At 37.7% G+C, this 15,095-nt stretch overlaps 1 protein-coding gene across 2 annotated transcripts in view; it reads left to right on the plus strand.

Moving 5' to 3' along the window:
* The first annotated feature begins 562 nt into the window (after positions 1–562).
* LOC145256453 (uncharacterized) overlaps positions 563–15,095 on the plus strand; it is a 136,761-nt gene continuing 122,228 nt past the window's right edge. The window contains exon 1 of one of the 2 annotated variants that reach the window (XM_080115391.1): positions 563–1,079. The gene's annotated coding sequence lies outside the window, so the exon portion shown is untranslated. Of the gene's footprint in view, positions 1,080–6,397; positions 10,859–15,095 lie in introns of those variants that run through there. The other variant, XM_080115383.1, reaches the window with a different exon arrangement.

A 15,095-nucleotide genomic window follows, 5' to 3' on the forward strand; every position in this document is an offset into this window, starting at 1 on the left:
ATAAAAATACTGAATATCAAGGAATATCCCAGACCTAAAACCGCAAAAGAAACCCGACGATTTCTAGGTATGACCGGCTATTACTGTAAATTCTGTCGGAACTTTTCAAGTATTGCCACGCCTCTAACTGATCTCCTGAAGAAAAACAACAGATTCAAATGGACGGCAGAATGCCAAAAGGCTTTTGAGCAAATAAAGAAAATGCTTAGTGAGGAGCCCGTATTATTTGCCCCGAACTTTCACTCTGCATACTGGCGCTAGTGATATTGGAGTAGGAGCTGTATTATCACAGTCAGACGATAAAGGAAACTTGGGACCGATTAGCTACTTCTCAAAAAAGCTAAACAAACATCAAAAAAACTATTCCGTTATCGAGAAGGAAGCATTGGCGGTTATTCTTGCAATCGATAACTTTGAAATATACCTCACATCTGGGAAAGATCCAATTGAATTGTATATCGACCATGATCCGATCACATTCTTGAGCAAAATGCGAAACAAAAATAGACGACTGCAAAATTGGTTTTTAACCTTACAGGAATATCCTTTAAAAATACAACATATCAAAGGAACAGAGAACAAAGTGGCAGACACGCTTTCGCGTTGTCAAGTGATATAAAAAAAAACAATAATAATAATATATAGTGCTCAAAAAAGGGGAAGAATAAATAAATAAATAAAAAAGATGCTGAGATAAACAAATAAATTAGACGCAATCCAGGGACTGGATTTAAAAAAAAAAAAATTTCTGATAAATTTTTTTTCTTTTATGGGGGATGGTGTGACGTGCCCGTACGAAAAAGGTAAACAAACCCGTCGAAACAGCACATTGACAAGATAAAGAGAAAGAGAGAGAGAGAGAGAAAGAAAGAACGTAGAAAAAGAATATCAGCAGAAGCAAAGGGCGAAGGGAGATAATTGAGGCGGCAAAAAAGCTTCAGTTGCCGCGAAGATTTAAAATGGTGTGGACGCAACTCGCCACATGGAGTGTAACAAAAAAAAAATTACCGAATTAATCCCATCAAGACTTTATAAAAAAAATGGAAAAGGAGAAGAATATAAGTTTGGAAGAATCTAAGGTAAATACAGATATCTTTTCTTGTAATGCGGAAGGCAATACGAAAAGGGCGAAGAAAGAACTTTTCCTAGCGGGGTTATAGTCTTTTAACAAAAAAAAGAAAAAGAGAGAAAGAAGAAACCAAATGTGAGTCTCGGAAGAGATCTAAATGTTTGCATATATATTTCCTCTTTTCTCTACCATGAAATGCGGATGCATTATGCACACAAATACAAGAAAAAAGGATCGAATGTTTTAATGAAAAAAAAAGATCGAAGGTTTTGAAGAAGTGATAAAAAACAAAAAAATCAAATTCAAACTTAATGTATGAATAATTGTTTTATTATTTCAGCATATAAATATATTGAACTGGCACATATAGTAACGTGAAATATGACTTTTCATTCTACAAATAAAAAAAAACAAGAGAAATCTCCCTCTCCCTATATTTTCTATATTGGATAATAAAAAAAAATCGCGCGTGATGCACTCGTGGTTTGGAATTAAAATATAATCCGCTGTTTGGTTTTCTTTTTGCTGTTTGTCGTGTGTAAAATATCACACAACGGAATTTATAATTCCGCATAATCTCAGCGCGCTTTAGATTCTAGTCGAGACAAAAATAAATATATTCGACCCTCTATTGTTGTTGACAAGCGAAAGGAGAACCATAGCTTAGCGCATTCGTTGATCGGTCCTTTTCCGAGATTCGTATGTATTAATTATATACATATCCAACAGCGAATGTCACAATAGCCAGTGGTTAAAGGACAGGAGTCTATCCTATGTGAAAGTGCAAGCTTTGTGCACTTCTTTAAGTGCTAATGTTAGCACTGGGAGAGAAATTCTCCAGCAAGGATATAGGGCAGAAAGCATTATATCCACCTTTCAACTTGTAAAAACCAAGAGAAAAATGGTTTTTGAAGAGTTACGTGCACTCAAGTTGGATTGGGGCATCCAGATTCAGGTTGAGTGTAACTCGATAAAGAATCCCATGATGGATCCTGTTGAATTTGCTGACTACATGGTGTGTGGTTCAACTTCTCCGAGTTCCTATGAGAATGTAGGATATGTTGTTCAGAGATCGCTTGCAGAACCTTCATTCTATGAAGTTGCTCCTTTAAGTAGAAAATGCAGGTGTTATTGTGTTTAAATGTTTTTTGAAGATCTGCCTTGACGTAGCTTACTGCAGTATTGCAAGAGCTATCGAAGTCAAGCTCGATTTGTCCTGGGGTGTTTCTGAGGCGCTCAGAACCATCTTATGCCTAGTTAGAAGTGGGTTTTCTGATGCTGAGATGTTTATTTCAATGCTGAACACAGGAAGATTGGATCTCTCCTTGATAGGGGTCTTCCATAAGTATTACATCTCCAGTTACCTGGGTGTTTTTGACACCTATACTCAACTTTGTTTGTTTGTATGACCTTCACCTTCACCGAGGTGAACGATTTATATGACCTTCACCGAGGTGCGCGACTTGACACACAAAATTAAACCGCCTCTTAATCACCTGCTAACGCACGCGTCACTGTAACGTCCAATAACAACAACAACAACAACCTTCTCACTCGACCTGCCTTTATACCACTATCTCAATCCCTTCTCTTGCGCATGCGCCTGTAGATTCCTGACAACCTCGAGACTTCCGCTTATAAAAACCCAAGTTTTGTTGTCGCGCATGCCTATACAAGGCACAAACACGAGGGCGTTTGTTGTGTTGGTAAGTACTACACTCCCCCCTGATCTGATGATCACATAGAGTGCACTCCGGGGGTGGGCTCTTGGTTCGTTGGCTTCTGCGAAGGGTGGTATTTACACTCTCGGATTCAGGTTCTGGTTCTGGTTCTGTGTGAGGTTCTGGTTCTGATCCTGCCTGATCAGACAAACTACAACTACCACTCTCTTGCTCAGTGACCTCACTCATTAGCAGCTCATCATCTGATGATTCATCGCTCTCTATAGTTGTGGGATGTACTTCACTAGCTGGGCGAAGATCGCGCACATGGCGTGGGGTTCCATCAACAAGGACCGACTGCTGGCTGACCACTCCAGATATTCGTCCTCACTTGAACTTGGTGGTGCACCGGTTTCCAGGGGGTCTAACCCAAACTGGATCCCCTACCTTGTATTTGTTATGACTCTCCTCGTCGATTGGTTGGACAGTGTCAATGCCCTTTATCCTAACACGGTATTTGTGTATGGCATTGGCCGGTGCTGTTGTTAGTGTCTTCCCATCCTTTGGTGTGATGTTATACCAATAGGTGGCCTCCGTAATGGTGCATTGCTTTCTGGCAGCAATTCTCTTGATGCTGCGATGGTTCCTCTCAGCAATGCCATTCCCTGATGGCACATGAGCACATCGCAGTCGTAGTCGGACACCCCACTCATTCAACAACTGCCGAACTTGGTGGCTACAAAAAGCAGCATCGTTGTCCGTCAATATCTCTTCCGGCGCACCTCGCTCAGAAAAGATAGATGACAGTTGGCGGACAACATTCGCTGAGTCCTGACTGGTCATTTGCCGCCACACCGCAAAACGAGTGGGTCCACAGTCGATAAGGGTTAGAAAGGGCTTACCACTGTAATGGGTAATATCTATCGCTAATCGTTGCCACACATGCTCAACTTCCAATCGCCCCTTCTGCCATTGCTCAGGTGCAGGATCGATAGACTGGCATGCCTCACAGTGCTTGATGATCTGCCTGACATCCGCCCTTGTCACTGCCAGGTCCACACGCCTCGCAAAATACAAAGTTCTTTTGATACCTGGATGTCCACTCTGCACATGAATTCTTTGTATTTGGCATGAGCTAATCGCGCCAACTGCGCAAGATCGAGCAGTGAACTCCACGCCTGTCTTCACAGCTTCATACCATTTGTGAGGCACATGGGTTAGTTGGTTTGCATGATTACAGTGTGATGCCACGAGCGTTACACTCACCGACAGGTCATATTCTGATACCAGACTCTTCAGGGTGTTTAGCCTCCGTCGGATTAACATCTCACTAGCTGCCTTAGTACGGACTCTTGTTCGTCCCGAGAGAGTGTTGGACACCCAGTGGTAGACGCAGAGAGAATCCGTGTACAAGTGTAACTTCTTTGACTGCCATTGCAGTGCCAGATTTAAACCCTTCACAACAGCATCCAGTTCCGCCAGGTTGATGTGTTGAGCATCATTCACAGGTCGCAGCCAGCATGCGTCTTCAATTACATTTCCACGTTGCTCCAATAACACTCCCAATGCCAAAGAACTAGCGTCAACCCACACATTCACAGTGTCCCCATCGACACACCATTCTCCACGGGCAGGATCCTCCTTGTTAACTCTCTCTAGGGTTTCTGTCGTCATCAGAGTTAGCAGAGCATCATCAGATACATCATCCCAACCTGTAGTTACTAAACTTGCCCTGCGTTTGATGACGCCCACAGCTGATCGGAGCCAGCCACATGCTGGTAAGTGACCAATAAGTTTCCCACACAAGGAAAAAATAGTCCGCCGCGTAATAACATCAGGGATGGTTGGAATCTCACTGCCACGCCTCCATCGTAAGGTACCGTCTTTCCCGCAAACGTCCAATCCTAATACCCGTGCTCCATCCCTCAGACGTTCGGGATCCTTGCACTCCAACCCGAATTGAGCTAACTTTTCTCTGACGTGCGATGCAGATTGTATGTCTTCATTGACATACACATCATCAATATAGGCCGATGTTGCGTCCTCAGTGGTCTTTTCCTGGGACAACACTGCATTTACGATGGTCTTCATGATTTGCGGTGCCACATTCAGCCCAAAGCCAAGCCGGGTAAGGCAGTATCTCTGACCCCGGAACCACACTGTCTGGAACGGCCACAATGTCTCATCCACTCGCACCTGCAAATAAGCCTTCCGCAAGTCTACTATAGACACATTGGAGCCCTTCTGGTGCCATTCTCTCAGCTTGCTGGCGCACACGTCAGCATCGGCAGTGTACGTCTCAATGTATCTATTGAGTTCACGATAGTCCAGCACCGGACGAACTTTTGATTTGTTATGCTGGACTACAGCCATTAAGGGAATCAGACCCTTGGGTGGTCCCAGCTTGTTGGGGTAGGGGATCAGCCATCCATCCTGGATCCATGCTTCAAGTTCCTTCTCGTAATCATTACGGGCCTCGTCAGATATCGAGTACTCTACAATGCTATTCTTGAGTTCGGTTGGCGCCCTTCCTTCTGTCCACTTCCACGATGCAGTCCATGCTTTTTGGTGAGGGTCGTAGTCCACCTTAAAATCAGGCCGATCAATGTGAACTGCAGCACACACTGGGGTTTCCAAAAATCGCACAGTCCCATCTCTTCCGATAACCACTCCCCCCAGTGCCTTAATAGCATCATATCCCAACAGTACATCGAATCCCCAGCAAATCCCCTCGCATCACCAGCACATTAATGTTTGCGGCCACACCAGAGTCTGTGTGGACTTTGACAGTTCCGGCTCCACAGCAAGCTTGCGTATTGCCACCTATTGTGGTTACTTTGATGTTCTGCTTTGTCCAGTTTCTACACAACTTGGCACTCATGATGGTGTGTGAGCACCCAGAGTCGAGAAGAGCTGAACAAAGCACTTGGTCCACGTACACATTTATTGTCGGTTGCGCCTCAATTAAATCTTGTCCGGGGAACAGGGCGGCGCAGACGTCCTGCCCCCTGATGAATTTCCCGCACAATTTTGGGATAAATGTCCATCGCTACCACATTGGAAACAGCGCGGGCGCCCCCGCCCCTTGTTAGTACAATTTCTTGCGATATGGCCTCGCTGGCCACAGCAGAAACATCTCCCATTGATTGAGCATTAGTCTTGGCTGCCTGCGCCATCATTACAACCAGTTCCCTCAGGTCCTCCTCATCTCTGATAATGGCTCGAGCGTGTTCTAACAAATGTTCCATGGGCGTTACAGATATGCTGGTGGAAGCCCTCAACAGTTGCTTAACATGGGTGGGAAGGCCGGCCACAAACGCATACGCCAGTGTTTGCTCTGACACTCCATTGCCAAATAGAACTGCAAGTTTCTTCAGCTCCGCAAAGAAGACGTCCACGGTTTCTCCTGGCATGAGCTTCCTAGTGGCAAATGTTTCGTAGGCCGTACAAGGATCCATGGCAAATGCCTTGTATAAAGCATTTTTTATACAGGTAATATCAGCCTTCTCCACAGCACTCAGTTGCTGATATACACTTAGGGCGCCTCCAGCCAATCTTAGGGGAATCACGGTATGCACCCCCTTTACTTCACAGAGGTTGCAGGTCAGCTCAACCCTTTCGACCCAGTCGACAACAGAAGTGGATCCGTCGAATTCAGGTATCAGTTTTAAATCAAACTTTGCCCCAGCCATAGTTGTCCAGGAAAAGAGACAAAACGAAATAGCCGAAATAGCTTATGACCTTCACCTTCATCGAGGTGAACGATCTATATGACCTTCACCGAGGTGCGCGACTTGACACACAAAATTAAACCGCCTCTTAATCACCTGCTAACGCACGCGTCACTGTAACGTCCAATAACAACAACAACAACAACAACCTTCTCACTCGACCTGCCTTTATACCACTATCTCAATCCCTTCTCTTGCGCATGCGCCTGTAGATTCCTGACAACCTCGAGACTTCCGCTTATAAAAACCCAAGTTTTGTTGTCGCGCATGCCTATACAAGGCACAAACACGAGGACGTTTGTTGTGTTGGTAAGTACTACATATTTCAATGCTGAACACAGGAAGATTGGATCTCTCCTTGATAGGGGTCTTCCATAAGTATTACATCTCCAGCTACCTGGGTGTTTTTGACACCTATACTCAACTTTGTTTGTTTGTCTATATGTATATAGCTATACAAACGTTTAAAACTGTAATTGCCTTGTATAATTTGTGCAGGATGGGGGATTCAGTTTTATTTCATTCCACCAAGTTGAAGAACTTATCAAAGGATAAGGTTGATTGGATTCGTCCCTCTTGTAGCACCGGTGTTGATCTCACTGGGCTCTTGTGGTTACGAGGGAGCTGAGATATTTTGGTGTTTACCAGAGATAATATAAGGATGAGGAGGTTAGATGGTAAGTGGACTTCTCAAGCCTTTATACTCTTGTATATGTAAATAGTTAATTATCTGACGAAATATTCTCAGTTCAAACTTCTGTTGCAACCTTGCATCTGATCATTAGTTTTAAGTTTATGAATCTGGTTAGGTACTCCTCTATTCAAACCTAAAACATGAAGGTTTTCATGTGAATTTTTATAGAATAATCTTATTTGAATTTTTCTGTCTTTTTGTTCTGATATGTGTTTCCTGGAGTTCTTCTGACCATGCATTGTGTGATATATGTATATATAAAGAAAAATTATCGTATTGTAAATTTTACATGTGTCATCCAACTGTAGGTTGACTGCCATTTCCTGTTGGGAAGAATGTTGGAATGTTTTTTTGTACCAATAATAGTACACCCACTGTTTACATTTATTAATTTTTTATCTGGTTCTTGTATTTGATTTTTTGTATTTTGTATCTTTTTTGATTCTTAGTTTCGTACAATCTGGGTCTGTACGAAACTGTTTAATTGGAAGAAAAGGAAAATGCTAGCTCCGTGATGAGGTCACGAACCCAGCGCGAGATTCGCCCACTTTTTTGGCATGCGACGAGGCATGCTTCTGAAAACTATCTACGTTGCTATGTTTTGCACGTATATTGAAGGAGTGTAATTATTTTTAAAAAAAAGACCTTATTTTACGTGACAAGAAATTTTGGCACCTCCTTCAAAGAAGAAAACCGGCAAGAATACCCCGGACATGCGACGAGGCATGCTTCTGAAATCCATCTGCGTGGCTACGGTTTTTTGCTTGCACATGGAGGGAGAGAAAATTCTAAAAGGACTTTAAATGAAAAAAAAAAGAAAAAGGCACGTACCTGACTGGCTTTCAATTTGTGAGTACGCTCCTAAAATTTACTACATATGAGAGTGTGATTAGAAATTACTATTTTGAATCTTATTATTGTATTCGTTCATGGATACGACATCTTCATTATAAGAACCAGTGTTATTTATTTCATTATATGTTACCTTGGCATTTTTTAAAAATTTAATGCCTGCAAAGGGAAAAATTTGCAACTAATTTTATTGTGAATAAAATCTCTTCGTTTCAAAGCAAGACTTTATATTTTATTCTTTACCCTCCCCCCTCTTTTATTTCATGCTGTCATTCATTTTATTCTTTACCCCACCCTTCTTTTATTTCATGCTGTCATTCAAAGTAACTAACCTGAAGGTTAGTTACTTTGGCGTCGAATTTATCTGGAAGGAAGATAAAATTCCAACAGTTACCTATGGGCTTCCATATTTTGTTCGGTAAAAAGAGACGAACAAAATATGAAGGGGGGCTACAAAATGTTTAATATTTGTGCAATAATATTTTCAAATCGGTTTTAATCTGGCGATAAAATAGCTGAAAGAGCCATGTTTATGTAAAAACTTAATATTTAAAACAAAATTTAAACACAATTAATTAAAAATCTATGTTGTAACGGAACGTTTTGAAATAATGGAATTTTAATCGTTTTAATCTTTTAAAAATTAATTAATGTTTACGAAGTTTCTTTTTCTTGGCAATTCAACTGATTATAGTATATATTAATTCGAAAAAACGCTATTTAAAAAAAAAAATAATAATATTAAATTTATATCATTTTTTAATTGCAACTTCAAGGTAATTTTTTGTTCAATACGTGTATTTAAACTTTTAAAAAATAAATATGTTTTACTTATTTGAACGCTTATGTTTCATAATAAATAGAAATTTTGATAGATTTAAATATATTTTGTTCGAATTTCAAAAATATAAATATGGATGGGGGACACGCACTAAAAAATATTTCCCCTCATATATTTTACGAAAATTGCATTTTATATGTAATTTCATTCTAAAATAGATAAGTATCGAAAATTTCACGAAAATCTGACCATTAGTTGATTTTTGCTAGATTTATTAAACACGGGTATGTTTTCAAGTTCGGAATGTCTACTACATGGGAACATTTGTAGCAGAAACAAATAGAACTCTTTTTCTTGTGCGTCAGTGCCTCCCCTGACTGTGCGATATGGCACATTCTGACCAATCAGAGGCATAGCACAGGGACCTTCCTTACCCCCTAAGGAACTCTAACTGCTTCCGTTCCGGACGAGAAAAACTCCTCCTTTTTTCAAGCCAGACGCCAAAGAGAGCGGACCTGTTTCCTCACTCTCCCTCTCTGCATACACCGGTATCGACGATTCCCACTTGGGAATAACTACCGGGCAAAAGCAGACAAGTTTTATCTGAATTATATCTTTTGGGCATCTTACCCTGACTCGCTTCAATAAACCTTTTCCTTGTTAAGTTTTACGAAGTTGTTTGTTCGTTTATTTAGTAGCTTGTGTTGAATTATTTATTTTATTAGGGAGTGCCCGAAAAGCACTAACTCAACTCCCTAAACGTTATTTTAAAGCGCCAATTATGTAAATACAATTTTCGTTCCACAATTTCATTATTTTCGTACGATAAAATTTTTTTTTTTAATTATTACTGGTTTATTTTGCCCTTTTTCTTTTAAATGGTACAAACGTTATACTGATAATATTAATTTATAATAAAGTTACATCATGTTACATAGGGTGGGGTAATTCTGTGGTGAGTTTTGGCAGTCCCTACTGGCACACTATGACACCCTAGATCGAGCCTGGATATAGTCAGTTGCGTTGATCAAAGTTATATCATACTATGTTTTAATGTTAGTTTCGAAACAAAAGAAGAAAAACTAGCACGTGTTTCTAGGACAATTTATGAAACACAGCACAAAAAAAAAAATGGCAAAATAAAATGAAAATTTACACTTAAAAAAATATTACAAATCACAGGGAATTCTTCTAGAAACACGTGTTGGTTTGCCCTGGATTCAAAACTCACATTAAATCATAGTATGAAATAGCTTTGAATTATAAATTCATTTACGTATAACTATTACATATTTTGATATAAGTATTCACTTCTCTCTTGAATTTTATTCCCATATGAATCGAGTTTAACTATAGAAAATAATTACGGTTTATATGAGACACAATATACACAATCACACACGCGCGCGCACATATGCGCGCATACGCGCGTGCGCGCACGCACGCACACACATACACACATAATATTATTTCATTGCTTTAGGGAATTTACTGATTCAAAGACGACAGATTTAAAAAGAATATGTAACAAATGAACTTCTTTGGGAAAATGTGACGTTATTCTATCGATGGCGACGCGCGCCGAGTTCGCGTACATAATTCAGTCATCTAAAAGTGATCGATTGCGTGTGCTCTTCGTGCAGCCATATTTACAAGCAGACGCAGCAAAATCGTGCGTTTACTTGAAGGAAAAACATGCTAATCGGTGAGGACAGTGTCTTGCGATTGTGCCAGTTAATACATAAACTCATGAAAATACGAATCAAATGGAAAAAATGATTTGAAAGAAGAAAAGGAGAGTAGAATAAGCCGAACGCAGGCATGTTTAATTGTTCGTGAGATGGGGAAGAGAAGTCACTCTTCAGTCAACAGTTTGATAGAGCCTTAAAACGGAGTCATGATCAACCAAAAGACGACGAAAGCAAACGCACAGCCAGCTTCGCTAAAGCAAAAAGCAATTGTAATGATACAGAATAAAGAATAATGACTATGGTAAAGAAAAAGAAGACAAAAGCAAATAATTAGCAATGACGCAAAAGATCTATTTCAATGGATAATTAAAAATATCAGGTAAGTAAAATACAAGGCCTTTATATATATATATATATATATATATATATATATATATATATATATATATGTGTGTGTGTGTGTGTATGTGTGTGTGTGTGTACGTTATATATATATAAAAGTTGTAATTTAATGTTATATATATATTTATATATATATATATATATGCACACGCACATATATATAGTTCTAATTTAATTATATATAATAGCTGTAATTTAATTAAGTATATATGTGTATGTTATATATATATATATATATATATATATATATATATATATAATAGTTGTAATTTAATGTTATATATATATATAACATTAAATATATATATATAACATTAAATTACAACTATTATATATATATAACATACATATATATAACATACACATATATACAATTAAATTACAGCTATTATATATAATTAAATTAGAACTATATATATGTGTGTGTGCATATATATATATATAAATATATATAAAAGTTGTAATTTAATGTTATATATATAAATATATATATAACATTAAATTACAACCTTTATATATATATATAACGTACACACACACACACACACACACACACACACACACACACATATATATATATATATATATATATATATATATATATATTCCCGAAACCCTGGCCTTGAAGGAGGGGAGACTAAAACATGCTCCTATGGTTTCATATGATCTGAAATAACAAGGAGACACTTGACTCCAAATATTTCTCATATGTTATATGCCTCAACTTTTGGAAATAGAGTACGATTATGAATATCTCCAGTATCAAATAATCCTTACATACTGTGAAATTTACTTTACGTATGAAAACCAAAGAGGGGATATATAACATATAAGAAATGTTTGGAATCAAATCTCTTTTTGCTGTTATTTGAGATCATTTGAAACCATAGCATACAGTGTTTTAGTCTCCCCCCCCCCATGCCAGAGGTTTTCGGGAAATATCAGATATTTTGTAGTTTATATGCAAAACTAGGCAAACAAATGACCATGGTTGAAACATTTTATGGCTGTAAAAAAGGGTCAACAATAGGCTCCGGATGTTGGATGATCTCCTTAATGTGCGATCTTAAGGGCAAATGCCACATAGCCCACTACAGGTAATTACCTGAACAACGAGCCTTGAGATTTGGAACTTATATATATATATATATATATATATATATATATATATATATATATGTAGCAAAATTGAATATTGAAATGCTTATATCTTCGGTTCTATGGGACAAAACTGTAATGACAATTTGTTAAAAAGAACATATATTTTTAAACCAATAATATATACACAAATTTGCCTACATTTGTATATAGCCAGCTTTAGTTTTACTGCTTTGGGATGAACTTTGCCTTTTCATTTTTTTTTTTTTTTTGCTTGGATATCTTTCCTGAGGCTTTTCATAATAGATTTAACATATATATATATTCATAATAGATTTTATATATATATTCATATTATACACACACGTGTGTGTGTGTTGGTTGGTTTCCAACTGAAATTCTAATCTAAATGCATTTTCTAGCAGTTGGGTGTCGTAAAACATGAACGAATATATATATATATATATATATATATATATATATATATATATATATATATATATATATATTGTTACATGTTTGATTGATGTGAAGTTCTATGCCGATGAAAGTGAAAGGCAGTTGGCAAACACCGAACAAAATCTTCTGGAAAATGCCGGTAGATTTTACTTAAAACAAAAATTGTTATTATTTTTATTGCAAAAATAGTGGAAAGCAAAACAACAACGATGATAGAAGGTTGTATTTTATAGTTTTAATGGTTCCTTAATCTTTTTCTGGTTCTAATGATTCCTTAATCTTTTTCTAATCAACAACAAAAATGTTGATAACCCAAGAAGAAAAATGTTACTTGGCCTTCGGGACAAGATCAAAGTGTAGTATCTGTTCTACAGATGCTGCACTTTAATTTGTTGATCTCTGTCAGTGGAAGAGAAATCTTTCACGACTGAGACAATTTTTATTTTTGTTTCTTTTCTCCACATTAAAAAACGACCCTGGTGTCTAACTCTGTCCTGTGGGGAAACATTGTAAATAGGACCCCAAGAAGAAAAATGCAACCGAGTAAATAAGATAAGCATTTTCAAAACGTCGAAAGATTTCTGCTGTGGTAAGTTGTCGCTTATGTTTTGCTAACGCATGTTGCATACGTGAGAGACAAAGTGGATAAATATTGCAGAAGGAATAAAAAAGGCAGGAGACGGAAGTGAAACAAACAAGACTGCTAGATTGTGTGGAATATAGCATGGGGGAGGGGGGAGTAGCACAGTGTTCAAATTAAAAATTCAGTAGCTTCGTTTATCGCGAACGAACGATTCCTGTAATTATGTTGACTGAATGTGCTTTTTAATCATACATGTCGATATACGTGAATAGTATAATCGTACGAAGAATACATGTCGATATACGTGAATAGTATAATCGTACGAAGAATACATGTCGATATACGTGAATAGTATAATCGTACGAAGAATACATGTCGATATACGCGAATAGTATAATCGTACGAAGAATACATGTCGATATACGTGAATAGACTCAGATGTGACACACATGTACTAATATTACAGCTGTGTGTTTTCAGCGTTCACTGAAACACAAACATTTTTCTGTTTCTCAAAACCTCTGGCCTTGATTGAGGGGAGACTAAAACTTGCTGCTATGGTTTCAAATTATCTGAAATAACAGATAGGGGAAATTTGATTCCAAATATTTCTATGTTATATCTCCCTTCTTTTGGAAATAGGGTACGATTATGAATATCTCCAGTATTAAATAATCCTTATAGATTGTGAAATTTACTTTATGTATGCAAACCAAAGAGGAGAGATATAACATATGAGAAATATTTGGAATTAAGTTTTCCCTTGCTGTTATTGCAGATCATTTAAAACCATAGCAGCAAGTTTTAGTCTCAAGCCCAGAGGTTTTTTGGAAATATCAGATAATTTGTAAATCAAATGCCAACTAGGAAAACAAACGATTAAAACACTGGTAAAGATGCAGTATTTTCCACACTCGAAAATACTTTTAGAATTACCAATATTATCTGTTTTCGAGGAAGCTGAAAATAGAAATTAACGTTTAAAATTCCAGGAAACGAGTAATTTCCAAGATATGAAGAAATGATTGTTTCTAAAAATGGGTGATCACTTTCGTACATTAATTAAGCGTAAAACAAAGACCCATTTTATACCACCTTTTTGAGAGTAGGAGCGTCTGTTATTTTTATTATTATTATTTAGGGTGATGTTTATTTGGTAAATGTGACCTGGTAAACCAAAAAAAAAACTAACCTAAAAAACTTTTTGAGTGTGCTAAAAACGAATATCGCGTTCAAATTTTCTGTAAATAAGTAGTTTTCCGGGTATTAAGCAATGTAATTCTTTATGGTATGAGTAGTGGCAAGCGCGCATACTTTTGCTTAATACCGGAAAAATACTTATTTGTGGAAAATATTCGTTTTCAGCACATCCGAAAACCTAAAGAAAATAAGTTTTTTTAAAGAAGGTGTTGGTCTACCATGCCACAATAAACACTACCACTAAAAGTCTCCCCAAAAAATTGGCCATTAAATGGGTCCTCATTTTACGTTAAATTAATATAAAAAAAGTAATCCCCCATTTTTTGAAACTATAATTTCTTCAGATCTTGGAAACTACTCGTTTCTTGGAATTTAAACGTTATTTTTGTTTTCAGCACACTCGAAAATCTATAATAGTGGTAATTTTAAAAATCATCCCCTCTGGACGATTTTACTTTTTATGAAGCAATCTGATAATGTCCCTGGAAAACCCTGGAAAACCCTGTGAAATTGTGAAATACTCCCATTTTTAAACCAAGATAGCAAACATGAGTGATTACTTAAAGTACAACTTGTAGAATAATCGATCGCTTTATCCGACTCGATCAGTAATTTTCTTGTATACACTCTTCACACCTAGTCGCTTCTGTCGCCTCACAACGAGAAAAGTTAATCAGATAGATAATGAATTGAGTCATAGTCAGCTCGAGCTCTTCAACATGAGAACCAAACGCCTCCTGTATAATTTCGATTGTGGTCACGTGACGTCCGTCCGGCTACGTAACACTGCCGATGTGTCAATCCGAAACATAGCGGCGATACTCTGCACACAATCCAGTAAGCATTTTTGTAGCTTACTGAGATATCCTTTTTA

This window comes from Euprymna scolopes, chromosome 3 (assembly GCF_053919585.1).
Source record: "Euprymna scolopes isolate OS-2025 chromosome 3, ASM5391958v1, whole genome shotgun sequence".
Classification (NCBI taxonomy): domain Eukaryota; kingdom Metazoa; phylum Mollusca; class Cephalopoda; order Sepiida; family Sepiolidae; genus Euprymna; species Euprymna scolopes.